Below are 20,339 nucleotides of genomic sequence, written 5' to 3'. Positions count from 1 at the left end.
ATGGAAGGGAAGCAACTCGCATGACTTGAAGTGAGCACGAGTGTGGAGTGAACTCTTCGTTCCCGATAGACCCAACGAATGGATATTGGCAGGGAATCGAACAACTTCGCTTGAGGAAGATCTTCTTTCACTAGGTAATGTAGTTGTTGGAAGCAATGCAGTTGTGCAAAACAACGCGGGTGCTCAGAACAATGCGAGTGCTCAGAACAACGTGGGTGCTTAGAACAACACGAGTACACAACAAGTACCATAGAATCAAAGGAAAGTAGCAATGGTAGGATCCGAGGAGAAATTGTTGAAGTTTAATGGTGATAGAACAACAGATCCGATTAGACACTGCGAGACGTGTGATGTAATGCCCTGCCAAGGGATCCAAAGAATTAACCTAGAATTTTACTAAGTTTAGTAGCATTTTTTTTTTTTATGAAAGTAAACACCACATATAACTTATGCACAATGATGGAAGCAATAGTAATGTCCATTTGAAATTAAACATAACATACATAATAGATTACATTCTTAAAGATCCCTTAACGTTGGATTACATCTAGAAACATAAATCATACATGAAATAATAATGATAAGTCCAATGCTTATACATTACATTTCAAATACTCAATCATCCACTGTACATGTCACAGGGTATGACAAGTTCAAAAGAATATACATACATAGAATAAGGTACATCATCCTATTCTAATCAAAGTAAAGATAATCACATGATACATCATCATAGAAGACATATACATCCATCATAAAGATCAAACATAATAACTAAGTGCACGGTTCTTCCCAACCGTTAATAGCATCATTAGACCATCGTGGATCCTAGCCATCCTTCCGTGCGTAACATTCCAAATCACCGAAGAGATTATCGGTATTAACATAGTAGGATTGTCACTCCTAACATATACAACATCATATGCAAAAAGTAATCTAACATGCAAATAAAAGCATAAGATAACATCATCTAACATATGCTAATCATCACTGAAAAGGATACATTTCCACCATCATGAAGGACGCATCAGCCACGATGTCTCAATGAATCTCAAAATGATAAGAGTGGAAAATACACTACCACCCGACCGCGTGGTACCTAAGTGGTCCACTCCCACCGTGCTAAGGAGATAATCTCAAGTCTCAAACAGGCTAACAAAATCACATAGCACAAATCTCTATAAGTTCAGAAATCCTAAAAGTACACTAACTCAAAGGTTCCAAACACAAAATCGACATCTAATCCCAGAGGCACACAATGACATGTAGGAACCTACTATGCAAGCGGGAAAATGTCATCGCAATTATCACGTACAAGTTACCTTGGCAGTTAGCTAAACTCCACGGGTCCATACTGATTTCATGCGGCCACTAGTATCCTCTCATACTGACGAGGCATACTACGGAATGCAAGGTCGCAACCATGCGTCTCACTACTCCCATCCTAGCCTGTACAAGCACTCAAGGCATGGGCAAGAACAAAACACTTATCTTTTTAGGTTCATTCGGTTAGTATTAGGTGTGAATGTTATCACTTATTAATCCAACTTACAATGAGTTACCCTGGCAACCTCTTAGGGCCCCGACCCCCATTGCAAGCCACTTCCCGTCACTACATGCAGATATCCTACCCTAACGCTCATGGAATCATAAATCTCAAAATCACAAAAGATAATTCATAGTAAAATCATCAAATATGCATAAAAGCATCAAATCTCCATGAGACTACATCCATAAAAAATCATGAACACAACAACTCTCTATTGGCAACTGAAGTATCACCGATAATCAAAGTATCCAATGGTTCTCAATAACCAAAATATATCTCAATCATACTGATCGAAGACTCCAAAAATGGTTGAGTCAAACATGTCACAACATGACATCATCAAGAATAAATCCACATCACAGTCCCATCATGGCGACTAGAAAATAACCAAGGATAACTGATCGATGACCAAAATAATGGTTAAGTCAAGTGTCTCATACATAAGAATCTCAACTATAACAATTAGTAATCACATCCAATACATAGAGCATTCCATCACATAACCATGATTGGGTTTATAAAGATCAAAATTTAAACATCATCATGACATCACAATCCCATAACTCCCAAGCCTCTGGTAGACGTCTTATAACTGGTCAACACTAGTCAACCCAAAACCCAAAACAATAACAAAGAATACACAATGTAAACACATGTTTTGGTTTTGCTAAATTCACAATTTGAATTTAAATGCAAAAGTTTCGATTTACGTTTCCAAGTTTAGAGAAAGAATTTGAAGGAACATTTATACATGATTACAAATCCATTCTTTAATTATAATTTTAATCCAAACGTTCCCTCACCAAATCAATATTTAATATACTTAATAGAACAATTAATTTTAATCATGAGCCTTTGATATAAATCAATTATCAATTTACAATTATAAAACATATAATCGTATTTACATATTATATACATACTTATATATATATTTATTAAAATATATACATATATGAATATATAAATTATTTTATCATTTAACAAAATCGATTTAATCAAATTCGATTAATGCCAAAATCGAATATGGCAAACGTTTTTAAAAACAACACACATTATATAATATGATTGCTGGTACGCAGGACCCTGCGGTCGGAGGGCCTGCGACGTCAGTGGTACTGCGTACCACTGCCATCGCAGTACCTTCGACGGGGTACACTGCGACTGCAGTGGGGGGTGTGGGTCTCGTCCCCCCCCCCCCCCCCGACTCAATGTTTATAAAATGTTTATATTATTTTTAAAATCACTAACGCGATTTCCATTTGCGATTTGGTTTAAAACGTTTTTGCCCACGGGTATGTTATCCGTTTTTTAACAAATATATATATATATATAGTGATATTATTAATTCTGCATATATATTGTGATATTATTAATTCTGCATATATTTGTACATACATACATACATACATACATACATACATACATACATACATATATATATATATATATATATATATATATATAAAAGCAAATTGACAATATAACAATACAACTTCAATTTTTTTAGAATTCTCCCATAAACTTTTGATCTGCCAAAATTTTCAATAATTAATCTAATGGGTTTGACTATGAATCTCAACCCTAGCCCCGTGTTCTTTTTAGATCCATGCATATAAAAATTCTCAAATAAATTAATCTACCCATATTGAGAATGCACAATAAATTATGAAATTCTTCAGAAGACATATGGAAGACACGAAGAAGACAAGGAATGCATGATGCGGAAATAGCATAAGTAAAACCACAAGAATCTACCCGAATTCTGATGCTAATTCGCTCTTCCTCAAAAACCCACAGAGCAAGCTCCTCCCTCTTCAGAGTTCTCGAGTCCTCCAATGCTCCAATTTGCACTCCAACTGCTATGTCTAAGCTTTTAGGAATGCCTGAATATAAAGAGCTTTCAGGAAAAATCTAGAATGCTTCTAGAAATAGTTGGAAGGTGTCACCAACTAAGCATGGGTCTTTTCGAACCTTCAAGATGAGCCATAGGGTTGTAGACACCATGTGCTTAATTGATGCACTAACCCACGTGTTGTTGACACATGAGAAATAGAAAAGTGCGTTAACTCCCATGCAAGCTTGTAGCTCCAAATCACTTTTATATAATTTCTATTTAAATATTTATAACTTCCATTTTTATTTTTTATAACTTTTATTATTATTATTTATTTATTACTTATTATTATTATTTTATTATTATTATTAATTTTAATTTCTAATTTTCTTTTATTTAATTCTTTTCCTTCAATTAATTCTCATTTAATTAATTATAATCAAAATATCAAATAACATGATATTTTATATTAATTTTCTCAAATAATTAATTTATTAATTAAATCTATTTATTAAGACTTAATTAATAGAAAATTCACCATAGACCTCCAAGAATAAAATATGAAAACTCATCATAGAGCAAATCACTCAAAATCAGTCTAAAGGGTTAAAAATCACGAATCATGTCATCCGACACATTCGGTGGGTAAAATATCAAGATACTTGTCCTTCCTCACTAGGACAATTGGCTTAAAGGTTTGGGATTTGGACTTAAGAATTTATCTCTCTTCTCTTATCATTGAGATAGTATAATAGGGTACGCTCATCCTGGCAATTCAGGAAAGTCGATACCCGGTACCTGCAACCTGCAGAAAAATCATGCATGTACATATAATATATATAATGCTAAGCTAAATAGACAATGGCAGGAAGTGGTGCATCGTGTAGATCTTGACTAAGTAGGTGACTACGACTCCCTTCCTTAACCACATCAGAAACGCCATACAATAAGAAAACACACACACCATACACATGCAAGTATGGGGTAAGTATCCATCATAAAACACATGAGATAATAACCATCAACTAATCATCAACCATAGATGAAAACAATATAATGATCATCATGTATGCATGAAATGTAAAGTCTAAATGATCTCATCACATAACCACTGAATCCATAACATAATGTCTGATAGTGTCAAAACAATATCACTAATCCATCAACATAAAACTAGTCCATCATAGTCTGATAATAAAAACAACAATATCCAGAAAAGATGTGAACGAGGGTAGGCACTACATCCACCCCCCCTTGGGTTAGGCTTACTCCTGGAAGCCTACAAACAAGTAGGGATATAACTCCCTCAATCTAGCTGCATCCTCCCAAGTAGCTGAAGAATCATCAGTAGGGTCCCATTGGACCCTTACCTGCTAGATGGTTCGACCCCTGAGGATCAACTCCCGCTGCTCCAGAATACGAACCGGCTCCAAAGCCCGCTGCTCGTCCTCTACCTGCAACGCATTCCAATCAAGAACACGTACAATATCAGGAATATACTGCCGAAGCACTGAAACATGGAAAACATCATGAATGCGAGCTAGGCTGGGCGGTAGAGCAAGGCGGTAAGCAACTAGGCCAATCCTCTTTAGAATCTTGAATGGTCCCACAAAACGAGGTGCTAGCTTAGAACCCTTTCCGTATCGGATTGGACTCTTTCTTGGACGCACTCTCAAGAAAACCTTATCACCCACAACAAACTGCTTATCAGTCCTATGAGCATCAGCATATTTCTTCTGCCTATCCTATGCCGTAGTCAAGTGCTCACGGATATGCACCACCTGTTGCTCCATATCACGAAGCATCTTAGTGATGTAGAGCGACACTTTGGAAAACTCAGGAGGAATCAGTCACTCAACTGAGATGCTTCAAGGGGCATCTACAACCTTCAAAATCACACACTAAAATCAGATTCAATAAACAAAACTTTGAAAATAAAATTCCCCAAAATATCTTCTTGCTGCCTTCGGATAGACCTGCACTCAGACATGAATAACTTTCAAACCAGAAAAGATTTACTCAATCCAACCGTTGACATTTTGCATAACTAGGTTTCAAACAACATATAAAAATTTGAGAGAAATCCAATGGTTCAAACCTGAGATATTGACCCCGCATCAGAGTACATTTTTTCTGAAAATAAATCCCCCAAAATATCTTCTTGCTTCCTTTGGATAGATCCGCACTCAGACATGAATAACTTTCGAACCAGAAAATATTTACTCAATCTAACCGTTGATATTTGGCGTAATTAGGTTTCAAACAACATATAAAAATTTGAGAGAAATCCAACGGTTCAAACCCGAGATATTGACCCCACATCAGAGTACATTTTTCTGCAATTGTTATTCCCTAAACTGATTGCCATGAGAAATATATGAAGCATAATAGTAGAACCATAATCTTGAAAAAAAAACACAGGAGACCAAAGGAGACATAAAACTTTCCATTCCTCCTCAAGTTCGAATCATTTTTTACATAAAAGATTGGCTTTTTAATAACCAAAGTCTGACTGGCCTTGCTGTCAAGTAGTAATAAAAACGTTTTCTTTTCCATCTAAGAATAGGAATCTGAAAGACGTTTTACCATCAATACCATGCAGCAATCATGGATATTCTTGTAACTGCTAAGAATAGGAATCATCAATACCATGCAACAATCATGGATATTCTTGTAATTGCTAAGAATAGGAATCTGAAAGATGTTTTACCATCAATACCATGCAGCAATCATGGATATTCTTGTAACTGCTAAGAATAAGAATCTGAAAGACGTTTTATCATCAATACCATGCAGCAATCATGGGTATTCTTGTAACTGCCTATTATCTGTCAGCAGTATTTGATGGAATTCTCTTTAATTATTTAGCACAACTACGAATTAAAATAACTATTCTAATTTTGAAATCCACACACCTGGTCCTAGGTGGCTATATCTAGAGAGCTCATCGAATTGCTACTCCAGGTATGCCACCACATGTAGGACATTATTGAAAACATTTAAATTTAAAACACACACAAAACGTAAAACATTACTTATCATATTTTTCGCTCTGCTACTGCAGCACTTAGGACCCAACAGGATGCGATCTTCAAGACTGTCCCAACTCAATGGTGTACGACAAGGACGTCCATATAATGCCTGAAATGGTGCCATGCCAATAGAACTATGATACCCATTGTTGTAAGCAAACTCCACCAGGTAGAGATAATCCTCCCAATGTGTTTGCCTATCCATCACATACATCTGTAACATATCCTCCAAAACCTGATTCACCCTCTCTGTCTGACCATCAGTCTTTGGATGATATGCCGAACTGAAGTTTAACTGCGCTCCAAACTCATGCTGCAGCGATGTCCAGAATGCAGATGTGAATACAGGATCCTTGTCAAAAATGATCTTTCTAGGAATACCATGTAATCTCACAATATCACGCATAAAGACATTAGCTACAGAAGCTGCTGTGTAGGAAGACCTAATCGGTGAAAAATGTGCCACCTTAGTCAACTGATCAACGGTGACCATGATAGCATCATGACGTCGAACTGTCATAGGTAGTCCTACAATGAAATCCATGGAGATGATATCCCATTTCCAAGAAGGAATGAGATTTGGTTGCAAAAGTCTAGCTGGGTGTTGATGTTCTGCCTTAACTCTCTGACACTCAAGGCACCTAGCCACAAAATCAGCAATATCTTGCTTCATCCCAAACCAAAAGAACAAATGTCTCAAATCAGCATGCATCTTCTTGACACCTGGATGTGCTGAGTAAGGTGTACGATGGGCTTCTGCCAGAATCAAGGTGCAAAGCTCATCCAAAAATGGCACATAAATCCTCCCCAAATGTCTTAACAGACCATCTGATACTTGAACATAACCTGCAAACTTACCTTCCAAAGATCTTCCTGAATCAATCTCTCTGCACACTTCCTGATACCAGGAATCCGTAGGAAGTGCCTGGAGAATCCGACTCCTCAAATCCACACTAAGAGTCATCGATGATACCACATGTCTCCTGCGACTCAAAGCATCCGCCACCACATTCTCCTTACCTTGAATGTACTTAACCTCAAAATCATACTCGCATAGAAACTCCATCCATCGCCTCTGGCGAGCATTCCAATTAGGCTGAGTAAAATTGTACTGAAGGCTATGATGATCGTTGTGTAGCTCAAATCTGTGCCCCAACAAGAAATGTCTCCATCTAGTCAAAGCATGAACTATTGCCACTAACTCGAGATCATGCGTAGGATAATTTAAGTCATGATCCTTGAGCTTGCATGATTCATACGCAATCACTCATCCATTCTGCATCAACATTGCCCCAATCCCTTCAAGAGAAGCATTCGTACATACCATGAAATCGCCTTTTGGATTAGGTACAACTAGAATCGGTGCACTAGTCAAAAGCTCCTTGAGCTTCTGAAAAGCTTCCTCACATTTCTCTGTCCATACGAACTTCTTTCCTTTCTTTTGAAGAGAAGTGATAGGATGTGCTATCCTAGAGAAGTTTTAGACAAATCTGCGATAATAACCGGCTAAACCCATGAAACTACGAATCTATGACACATTAGTCGGTGTAGGCCAATCTATTATCGCCTGAATCTTTGTAGGATCCACTGAAATACCATCACCTGAAATAACATGCCCTAAATACTAAATCTTCGATTTGAAGAATTTGCACTTAGTTGCATTCGCATAAAGCTAATTGTCTCTCAAACAGTGCAAAACCAACCGCAGGTGTTCTTCATGCTCCTTTTGAGTCTTAGAATATATCAATATGTCATCGAGAAACACGAGTACAAACCTATCCAGATAAGATCAGAACACACCATTCATCAAACTCATGAAAATCGATGGAGCATTAGTCAACCCAAAAGGTACCACTGTGAACTCATAATGCCCATAGCGCATTCGAAAAGCGGTCTTGTGAATATCTTCTTCCTTAATGTGAAGTTGGTGGTATCCTGACTTAAGATCAATCTTGGAGAATACTGTAGCTCCCTTGATCTGATCAAATAAGTCATCAATCCTAGGCAGGGGATACCTGTTCTTAATAGTCACCTTATTTAACTGTCTGTAGTCAATATAAAGGCACAAAGAACCATCTTTCTTCTTCACAAAGAGCACTGGAGCTCCCCATGGTGATACACTAGGTCGAATGCTCCCTTTGGCCAAAAGTTCCTCTAGCTGAAGACGTAGTTCACCCAATTCCTATGTCGTCATGCGATAAGGAGCTTTAGAGATAGGCTCTGCTCCAGGAATCAGATCAATACTAAAGTCAATGTCCCTCTTTGGAGGCATGCCTGGAACCTCACTTGGAAAGACATCTGCATACTCCTGCAAAATCGAGTGATCTAAAGTCTCCCTCATGGAATCCTCCTCATCAAGATCATTTACCATAACAGCAAATATTTGACATCCCTTATGGAAACTTCACTTCAATTGCATAGCAGAAATCATCCGCAGAGGTATAGGCCTCGGTATCACAACTGTCTGCACATCATTCCCTTGGTCATCTTGGCACATAATAATCTTCTTCCTACAATCTATACTGGCTCTATGAGATCCAAGCCAGTCCATGCCTAGAACCACATCATAGGAACCAAGGGGTATGAATCGAAGATCCACTACCGTATCAAAGCTTCCTACGCTAAGCCCACACTTATGAACTACAAAATCTGTGGAGACCTTAATGCCTGAGGCTAATTCCACTTGCCAACCACGATCTTGCTTCACCACATCCAGCTTACACTTAGAAACTATAGATGGTGAAATAAATGAATTTGTAGCTCTTGAATCAAACAATACTGCAAGAGATATACCTCTAATAGCACCTGTGGTCTCAACGACTGTTCCTTGATGATATGCCTGACGCTGATCAACTACTGCAAAGACTCTATGAGCTCTACCTGCATCACCAACTGTAGGCTCTAAAACGGTAGGTCTAGGTCCTGAAAACTGAGGTGCTCGCTGAGGACACTGAGCTGCATAATGTCCAATTTGACCACATGAAAAACATTTCGTATTTCTGCCAGAATCTCTTCCCATAGGTGGTACATTTGATTGTTGACGTCTGTTCTTGCTAACAAAAGACTGGCTACTCTGAGCTGGCTAATTGGACTGATTCTGTTTATTGCGTTGAACATTGTGGTTGTTCTTAGTGTTAGAACCTTTGCCACCACCTTGAGCTTGAGAATTCGATCCCTTCTATTGCTGTGTCTGCTGAGACTGCTGCTGATACTGTTTCCCCTTAGAGAAAGAAAACTTCTTGTTACCACCTGAATTGTAGTTGCCTTTAGATCCTGATGCTACTGGCGCTCCTACAAAACCACCTTGACCAAGGTTGACACATTTCTCAACAAGGATAGCTCGATGTACCGCATCCTTGAGGGTTTTTGGCTCAAATACCTTAACTCATCCAATAATACGGTTATTCAAACCCCTAATAAAATGTTGTGTCAATTGAGCTGAATTTTCACTGAACCTTGAAAAAGACATGAGCTCATAAAACTTACGCTCATACTCGATCACTGACAAAGTGTACTGTCTAAGATTATGAAATTCATCAGCCCTTTGCTGTTTCCATTCCTTTGGTGATCACCCACTTTTTCTCCTTTATCGTCCACCAAGTGGCCCCAAAATTCTCTAGATTAGTGATCGCAAATCTTGCCTTAACATTGCTGTTGAACTCCTGCATGGAAAAAATCCCATCGAGAGAAATAAGCCACTACTCAGCCTCATAACCAGAACCTTGCCCATTGAAAGGCTTAACCTTGGATCTTGAAAGATCCTTCATCTGAGTGGACACAATGGACCTCTGACAATCCTTCCGAGGACTTCTAGATATGGGTCTATGTTCTTGTTTTGTCTGGTGCACTTTAGGCTGTTCTTGAACAGGAGGTAGACGTTCTAGAATAGTTTGCATCATCTGCCTCAAACCAACCTCTTCAGACTTAGCTTGGTCCTCTCTACGGCTCTCTTCCTGCTGCCTACTAGAGTGCTCTTCCTTGCTCTCTACATGAGCCGATCCCTCATGGGAAGACTCATGGGGACTGATAGCTCTGCCACATCCACGACCTCTACCATAGCCTCTAATAGAAGACCTAGTCCCAGATACCATCCTACAACAGCACCAAGTACTATTACAGTCACATGTTGCAATATACTAAGTTTAGTTCTATGTTTAGGTTTAAGTAAAATTTCTAGTTTTGAAACTAAGTGTTAAAGTATGAAAAATATTCAAGTAACAGTTCAAGTTCTGCTTCAGTTCACCTAGATCAAGTTCAGAAAAATACACTTAATAGTTCAAAGTTCTAGTTGTTCCAAAATACCTAGAGCTCTCAATGTAGAAACTCGGGCTCTGATACCAAATGTAATGCCCCGCCAAAGGATCCAAAGAATTAACCTAGAATTTTACTAAGTTTATTAGCATTTTTTTTTCTTTTTATGAAAGTAAACACCACATATAACTTATGCACAATGATGGAAGCAATAGTAATGTCCATCTGAAATTAAACATAACATAGCAGGATTGTCACTCCTAACATATACACCATCATATGCAGAAAGTAATCTAACATGCAAATAAAAGCATAAGATAACATCATCTAACATATGCTAATCATCACTGAAAAGGATACATTTCCACCATCATGAAGGACGCATCAACCACAATGTCTCAATGAATCTCAAAATGATAAGAGTGGAAAATACACTACCACCCAACCGTGTGGTACCTAAGTGGTCCACTCCCACCGTGCTAAGGAGATAATCTCAAGTCCCAAATAGGCTAACAAAATCACATAGCACAAATCTCTATAAGTCCAAGAATCCTAAAAGTACACTAACTCAAAGGTTCCAAACACAAAATCGACATCTAATCCCAGAGGCACACCATGACATGTAGGAACCTACTATGCAAGAGAGAAAGTGTCATCGCAATTATCACGTACAAGTTACCCTGGCAGTTAGCTAAACTCCACGGGTCCATACTGATTTCATGCGGCCACTAGTATCCTCTCATATTGACGAGGCATATTACGGAATGCAAGGTCGCAACCATGCGTCTCACTACTCCCATCCTAGCCTGTACAAGCACTCAAGGCATGGGCGAGAACAAAACACTTATCTTTTTAGGTTCATTCAGTTAGTATTAGGTGTGAATGCTATCACTTATTAATCCAACTTACAATGAGTTACCCTAGCAGCCTCTTAGGGCCCCGGCCCCCATTGCAAGCCACTTCCTATCACCTCATGTAGATATCCTACCCTAACGCTCATAGAACCATAAATCTCAAAATCACAAAAGATAATCCATAATAAAATCATCAAATATGCATAAAAGCATCAAATTTCCATGAGCAAACATCCATAGAAAATCATGAACACAACAGCTCTCTATTGGCAACTAAAGTATCACCGATAATCAAGGTATCCAATGGTTCTCAATAACCAAAATATATCTCAATCATACTGATCGAAGACTCCAAAAATGGTTGAGTCAAACATGTCACAACATGACATCATCAAGAATAAATCCACATCACAGTCCCATCATGGAGACTAGAAAATAACCAAGGATAATTGATCGATGACCAAAATAATGGTTAAGTCAAGTGTCTCATACATAAGAATCTCAACTATAACAATCAGTAATCACATCCAATACATAGAGCATTCCATCACATAACCATGGTTGGGTTTATAAAGATCAAAATTTAAACATCATCATGACTCACATCCAATACATAGAGCATTCCATCACATAACTCCCAAGACTCTGGTAGACATCCTATAACTGGTCAACACTAGTCAACCCAAAACTCAAAACAATAACATAACGAATACACAATGTAAACACATGTTTTGATTTTGCTAAATTCACAATTTGAATTTAAATGCAAAAGTCTCGGTTTACGTTTCCAATTTTAGAGAAAGAATTTGAAGGAACATTTATACATGATTACAAATCCATTCTTTAATTATAATTTTAATCCAAACGTTCCCCCACCAAATCAATATTTAATATACTTAATAGAAAAATTAATTTTAATCATGAGCCTTTGATATAAATCAATTATCAATTTACAATTATAAAACATATAATCGTATTTACATATTATATACATACTTATATATATATTTATTAAAATATATACATATAAATACATATATGAATATATAAATTATTTTATCATTTAACAAAATCGATTTAATCAAATTCAATTAATGCCAAAATCGAATATGGTAAACGTTTTTAAAAACAACACACATTATATAATATGACTGCCGGTACACAGGACCCTGCGGTCGCAGGGCCTACGACGGGGTACATTGCGACCGCAGTGAGGGGTGCGGGTCTCGTCCCCCCCCGACTCAATGTTTATAAAATGCTTATATTATTTTTAAAATCGCTAACACGATTTTCATTTGCGATTTGGTATAAAATGTTTATTAAAACATTTTCGCCTACGGGTATGTTATCTGTTTTTTAACAAATATATATTATATATACATATATATATATATATATATATATATATATATATATATATGTATGTATATATATACAAATATATGCAGAATTAATAATATCACAATATATGAGCATATATATATATATATATATATATATATATATATATATAAAAGCAAATTGACAATATAACAATACAACTTCAATTTTTTCAGAATTCCCCCATAAACTTTTGATCTGCCAAAATTTTCAATAATTAATCTAATGGGTTTGACTATGAATCTCAACCCTAGCCCCATGTTCTTTTTAGATCCATGCATATAAAAATTCTCAAATAAATTAATTTACCCATATTGAGAATGCACAATAAATTATGAATTTCTTCAGAAGACATATGGAAGACACGAAGAAGATAGGGAATGGATGATGCAGAAATAGCATAAGTAAAATCACAAGAATCTACCCAGATTCTGATGCTAATTCGCTCTTCCTCAGAAACCCGTAGAGCAAGCTCCTCCCTCTTTAGAGTTCTCGAGTCCTCCAATGCTCCAATTTGCACTCCAACTGCTATGTCTAAGCTTCTAGGAATGCCTGAATATAAAGAGCTTTCAGGAAATATCTAGAATGCTTCTAGAAATAGCTGGAAGATGTCACCAACTAAGCATGGGTCTTTTCGAACCTTCAAGATGAGCCATAGGGTTGTAGACACCATGTGCTTAATTGATGCACTAACCCCCATGTTGTTGACACATGAGAAATAGAAAAGTGTGTTAACTCCCATGCAAGCTTGTAGCTCCAAATCACTTTTATATAATTTCTATTTAAATATTTATAACTTCCATTTTTATTTTTTATAAATTTTATTATTATTATTTATTTATTACTTATTATTATTATTTTATTATTATTATTAGTTTTAATTTCTAATTTTCTTTTATTTAATTCTTTTCCTTCAATTAATTATAATCAAAATATCAAATAAGATGATATTTTATCTTAATTTTCTCAAATAATTAATTTATTAATTAAATCTATTAATTAAGACTTAATTAATAGAAAATTCACCATAGACCTCCAAGAATAAAATATGAAAACCCATCATAGAGCAAATCACTCAAAATCAATCTAAAGGGTTAAAAATCACAAATCATGGCATCCGACACATTCGGTGGGTAAAATATCCAGATACTTGTCCTTCCTCACTAGGACAATTGGCTTAAAGGTTTGGGATTTGGACTTGAGAATTTATCTCCCTTCTCTTATCATTGAGATAGTATAATAGGGTACGCTCATCTTGGCAATTCAAGGAAGTCGATACCCGATACCTGCAACCTGCAGAAAAACTATGCATGCACATACAATATATAATGCTAAGCTAAACAGACAATGACAGGAAGTGGTGCATCGTGTAGATCCCGACTAATCAGGTGACTACGACTCCCTTCCTTAACCACATCAGAAATGCCATACAATAAGAAAACACGCACACCATACACATGCAAGTATGGGGTAAGTATCCATAATAAAACACATGAGATAATAACCATCAACTAATCATCAACCATAGCTGAAAACAATATAATGATCATTATATATGCATGAAATGTAAAGTCTAAATGATCTCATCACATAACCACTGAATCCATAACATAATGTCTGATAGTGTCAAAACAATACCACTAATTCATCAACATAAAACTAATCCATCATAGTTTGATAATAACAACAAAAATATCCAGAAAAGATGTGAACGAGGGTAGGCACTACATGTGAAACAATATGGACAACAAATGGTGTAATAGATGAGGATGATTAGGTTCGATAGTTTCCAGCAACCCTGCAGGGTGTGGCAATTGATTGGTTCACAGATACCGACTCTTAGAAACTGACTACATGGGAAAATATTAGAAAAGAGTTCATAGCAGAGTTTTGACTGCTACGGGATGATAACGAAATTGTAGCAGAGATATACAACACAAAGTGAGGAAAGAATGAAATGATTCATGCCTATGCAAGATGGCTGAAAGAGCTGGTGGGGAAGATGGAGAGTCAATCGGCCGACGGATTGAAGAAATGATGGTTTGTTGAGGGGCTACGACTAGCTCTGAAGAAGAAAATGAAGATTGTACTTCTAGCATCGTACACAGATGCATATAATTGGGGGATGGATTTGGAGAGCAAATAGAAAACAAGCAAGAAGAAGCACAAATCCTCGAATTTAGACTATTCATCATCTGAAAGTAGCAGCAATGATGAAGAATCAAGCAAGAAAGCTCGAGCATTATAGAAGGATATGCTATGGACGATGAAAGAATTTAAAAATTTGAAAAAGAATCTTGACTCGGTGAAGGAGGAATTGTGGTGTACAGAATGTAATGAGGAAGGCCATACAAAGGGCTCATGCCTGAAGAAACAATTTTGTGATATTTGCCAGGTTGTGAGACATTTCATAAAGGAGTGCTTGTTTAATATGAAGTCAAAAGGACACCAAAAAGTATTATTGATGCAGGAAGTGTTTTCCAAAACAAACATATACAACGATGCAACCTCAGGGGGTTATCGCAACAATAATCGAAGTGGAATGGGCAGTAATAATAATAATAATAATAACAATGGAGTCCAGAGTCAGATACAATACGATGTGAGTGGACGACCAATGATACAGTGCTGTACATGCAACCTCTGGGGGCACTTAGCCAGAGATTGTACTGAGGAGATGTCACAACTATTATGCAGATGGTGTGGTTCAAGAGACCATGAAGATTCAAAATGCCCGAAGCAGGGGTAAATTTGTTAAGCATTGAAGCATGTGATGAGAAAATACTAGCCATTACACGTGAGCAAGCTAAGAAGGAAAAGTACCCTGATGCAGAGGAAGAAAAGGAGAGGTTGCAGTAAGCTTGAACAAAGTTGGAAAGACAGATGAAAACAGGGAATTTGCAAGTAAAAGACATTGTCGATATACCTCGAAGAGGAACTTAGCTGAACAAAACATGATAAGGCAGATAATGCAAATAGAAGTCCCTATAAAATTAAAAGACCTTATAATGCCCCAGTTATGGACAACCATCCTGAATATGACACCACTTATGAAAGCAACAGAGAAAATAGGAAAGGACGATAATGGAACAACAACAACAGACCCTATGCTACTGGCACTCACAATAGGAAGGCATTCGATAGTAGTTGAGATGGGCATTTTGGGAACTATACTTACAGACACAATTGTGGATGGAGGGTCAAGTGTGAATGTGTTACCAGAAGATATATGAAAAAAGTTAGGACAACCTACGTTGTGGCCACCTACATTCCAGTTAATCACGGTGGATCAGCACAGAATCAAATCGTTGAGAACCTTGATGGCATTTTGGGTAACTATTGGAACACAACTATTTTAATTAGATTTTGTGGTCATTCTACTAAAAAGAAGAGGATATGATGCTATCCTTGGATGGGGTTGGTTGGTACAAGCAAAAGTGAAACATGAGTGGAAACGAAATACCCTATTCATGGAATGCGGAGGTAGACGATTCATAATCGACCTACCACATAAATGGTAAGGGAGGAGACAACGTTGTCAGACTCAGAAGGTGGAGGCGAGAGTGATGATGAAGGAAAGAAGAGAATGGAACCAGACGAAGGAGTATTGAGATTAGGAGGGTCATATGATGATGACCTAGACTCAGTGAATGGACTACTCCATTGGTAGATGGAGGATTACAAGCTCTTCTCGAGCTATAACATGTTGACTGTTGAGGAGGGAAAAGAAGGGAACAAGTTTCCAAAGGAGTATAGCAAAATAAAGGAGGGAGAATCATAGGTGGATGAGACGTTGGCCCACATGTTTAGCAAATACAAACCTATAAAGTATGAAGAGCTTATTGTTAAAATAATGAACTTGAGAGATGAGGCTAATCCAAAATATATTCTTGTAGGAGATGATTGGAATCCAGTTTTGAAGACAACAACATTCAAAATATTTATGGAGTACAAGGACATCTTTGCTTGGACGTATAAAGACTTAAAAGGAGTGCGACCAAAGTTATGTGTCCACTGGATACCATTGATTAAAGATGTAGTACCTGTACAAAAGTAGCCGTACTAAATGAACAAAAACTATGCCACACAAATCACAAAGGAGATCGATCAATGTTGGAAGTAGGAATTATTTTCAGAGTACAAACGAGTGAATGGGTGTCACCGATTGTGATATCTTTGAAAAAGGACACCACTCAGATAAGAATATGCGTAGACTTCTGATGCCTAAATGTGGTAACAATTAAAGATCCGTTTTCGATGCCATTCACGTATAGCATTTTGGAGGAAGTTGCGGGGCATGAAATTTATTGATTCATGGATGGGTTCTCGGGGTACAATTAGATATCCATCATCAAAGAAGACAAATTAAAAACAACATTCATCGTGGAAGATGGAGTATACACCTACAACAGGATGCCGTTTAGACTATGCAATGCTTCGGCAATGTTCTAGAGAATTATCCTACACATTTGATAAAATGTTTGTTGGAAGTTTTAAAGCATTTCTAGATGATTGGTTAGTTTTTAACACAGAGGATAAACACATAACAACACTTCGAGAATGCATGGAGAGGTGTAGACGAGCGAGATTGGCATTGGATTCGAAGAAGTGCAGATTCATGGTACCACAAGGGAAGCTTCTCGGACACAGTCTACAACGTAGGGCTAAAGACGGATCCAGACAAGGTTTGTGTAGTTTTGAATATGCCACCATTGACGGATGTATCTGAAGTAAAGCTATTCCTCGGATACATTGGATATTATCGGAGATTTATTAAGAACTTTTCAAAGATTTCTTACCCGTTGGACAAACTCACCTGCAAGGGCGAACCTTACAAATGGGAAGCAAAATAGAATGAAGCTTTTGAGGGATTAGAAACGAGGTTGGCCACGACACTGATTATAGCCTATCCGAATTGGGATTAGGAATTTCATGTTCATGTAGATGCATTGAATTATGCCATTGGAGCAACACTGGCATAGACAGGTGACCACAGATTGGACCATCTAATGTATTTTGCAAGTAGATTATTATCTAAGGCGGAGAAAAACTACATTATGACGTAGTCAGAGGCACTAAGGATGGTGTACACAGTACAAAAATTTAGACATTATTTTTTGGTAACACCATTTTTATTCTATGTAGATCATCAGGCACTGATATATCTGGTAAATAAGCTAATTGTTTAGGGAAGAATAAGTTGGTGGCTATTATTATTGTAGTAGTTCACATTTAAGATTGTGGTGCAGCTAGGGAAAAGTCATGTAAGTGCAGACCACTTGTCAAGGATAAAATCTGGAGAGCTACCAGAGGGAGTCAATGATGATTGTCTTGACGCGTAGCTATTTCAAGTTGCAGTACTACCATCCTGGTATCACGTATTGGGGAGTATCTATTGACTGGATAGTTTCCTAGCGAGATGTCACCGAATGAGAGAACGAAATTGGTGCTAAGGAGCTGAACATTTTAGTTGATCAACGGGCTACTGTACAAAATGGGACTCGATCAAAGTCTAAGGCGGTGCATCCTAGAGCAAGAAATTTTGAAGGTATTGAAGTGTATGAGGAATCAACAAGAGGACACATGGGGCTTGACACAACTGCGTGGAAGATAATTTTGGTAGGGTTATGGTGGCCAACCATACATGACACCAAAGAGTGGGTTGTTACATGACACACATGTCAGCAAGTTGGAAAAGCATTGAAGAGAGACTTCATGCCTTTGAATCCTTCGCATGTGCAGGAGGTTTTTGAAAGATGGGGATTGGACTTTGTTAGACCCCTAAAGGTAAGAAAAACTAGAAGGTGCAGATAGATTGTGGTGGCGATAGAGTACATGACCAAGATGGTGGAGGCACACACACTACTAGACAACTCTATGGTGAGAACAACGAGATTTATTTATGAGAAAATCATCACCAGATATGAGATTCCACTGTAGTTGACAAGTGATCGGGGAGAACACTTTGTTAATCATGTCATTTGACTACTCACTACCAAATTCTGAATTTATCATTGACAATTGAGCCCGTACTACCCGAGAGCCAACAGACAAGCCAAAGCCACAAATAAAATCTTGGTCAGAGTGATTTATTAGTCTTGTGCAATTGAGGGAGAAAATTGGGAAGAAAAGCTACCATCAACATTATGGGTGTATTGTATTGCATATAAAGTAATTGCCGGACACACTCTGTTCGAGCTGATGTATGAACAAGAGGCAGTGGTACCGATAGAATTCATGGTACCGAGTTTGAGAATAGCAATCAAGAACAAATTGGGCGACATGGAAAGCCTAAGGGAGAGATTGTACAACTTAATAAACTAGATGAGTGACGACTGCAGGCACAATGAGCCACATAAGTTGCACAAATTAGGTGGAAAGCATGGCATGATAAGCATCTAAAATTAAATAAGTTTCAACTAGGCTAGTTAATTTTGAAGTATAATAGGTGGAATGAGATTAGGAAAGGAAAGTTCAAAGTTAAATGGGTCCAACCATACAAGATATGAGAAGTTGGCGCTAATGGGGTAATCAAGTTATGGATGCTAGATGGGAAGGAAGTACCTGACACAGTGAATGGGTCAAAGTTGAAAATCTATCATGAAAGAAGTAATGTGCCCCCATGAACAAAAAACTGAGAGTAGATAATGAATATTAATGTATATATGTAAAATAAGTGTTATAAAAAAAGGACACTATAAATGTTGTTGAACAGAGAACGATAACACTCGTTGGAGAACAAAGAGTAATTTGAGCAATGTACAATTGGAAGGCACCGTACGATTGTACTGAGGAAGAAAGGACCATACGACACACCGAGGAACAAAAAATGTCATGTCATACGACCCGTACGAAAGTCACTAGGAGTAGGCAATGACCGTATGGACATAAATAAAGCTATGAACAAGTTACAAACAAATCTGATCGTATGACCAAGTGTAGGAAAGAAGGTTAGCCATACGACTATACGATAAAAGGAAGTATAGTTGCCATCAATAAAGTGCTAAATGTGTATGAAAGCAATCATTTCCAACAAAGGAAAGAGGACCGTATGGCCACTCGAGAACATAGAGAATTACGTAGCAAAGGGAAAGAGGACCGTACGACCACCAGAGGATAGGGAGAATTTTGCACAAGAAATCATACAAGGAACAAATCAGGATACACTACATGGATGGGAAGTTGCAGGAAGAGACCCATAGGTGCCCCGTATGACCATACAGCTAGATTGATTGGAGGTTGGGTGACTATATGGCGAAGAAGAAGAGATAATACAAAAAACTTGTACATACATTGGCAGCTGAAGAACTATGTTGCACGGTCCATACAGAAGCAACGGTTAGAGTGGGAAGACCATACGATAGCAAGGATATATAACATCAGCAAATTAAGTACTCGGAGCCATTCCGTATGGAAAGAACTTGGAGAAGGAAAAA

Source organism: Cupressus sempervirens, chromosome 3 (genome assembly GCF_028749045.1).
Source record: "Cupressus sempervirens isolate cs-2001-9-10 chromosome 3, ASM2874904v1, whole genome shotgun sequence".
Taxonomy (NCBI): Eukaryota; Viridiplantae; Streptophyta; class Pinopsida; order Cupressales; family Cupressaceae; genus Cupressus; species Cupressus sempervirens.
Note: the sequence above shows the minus strand (reverse complement) of the source record.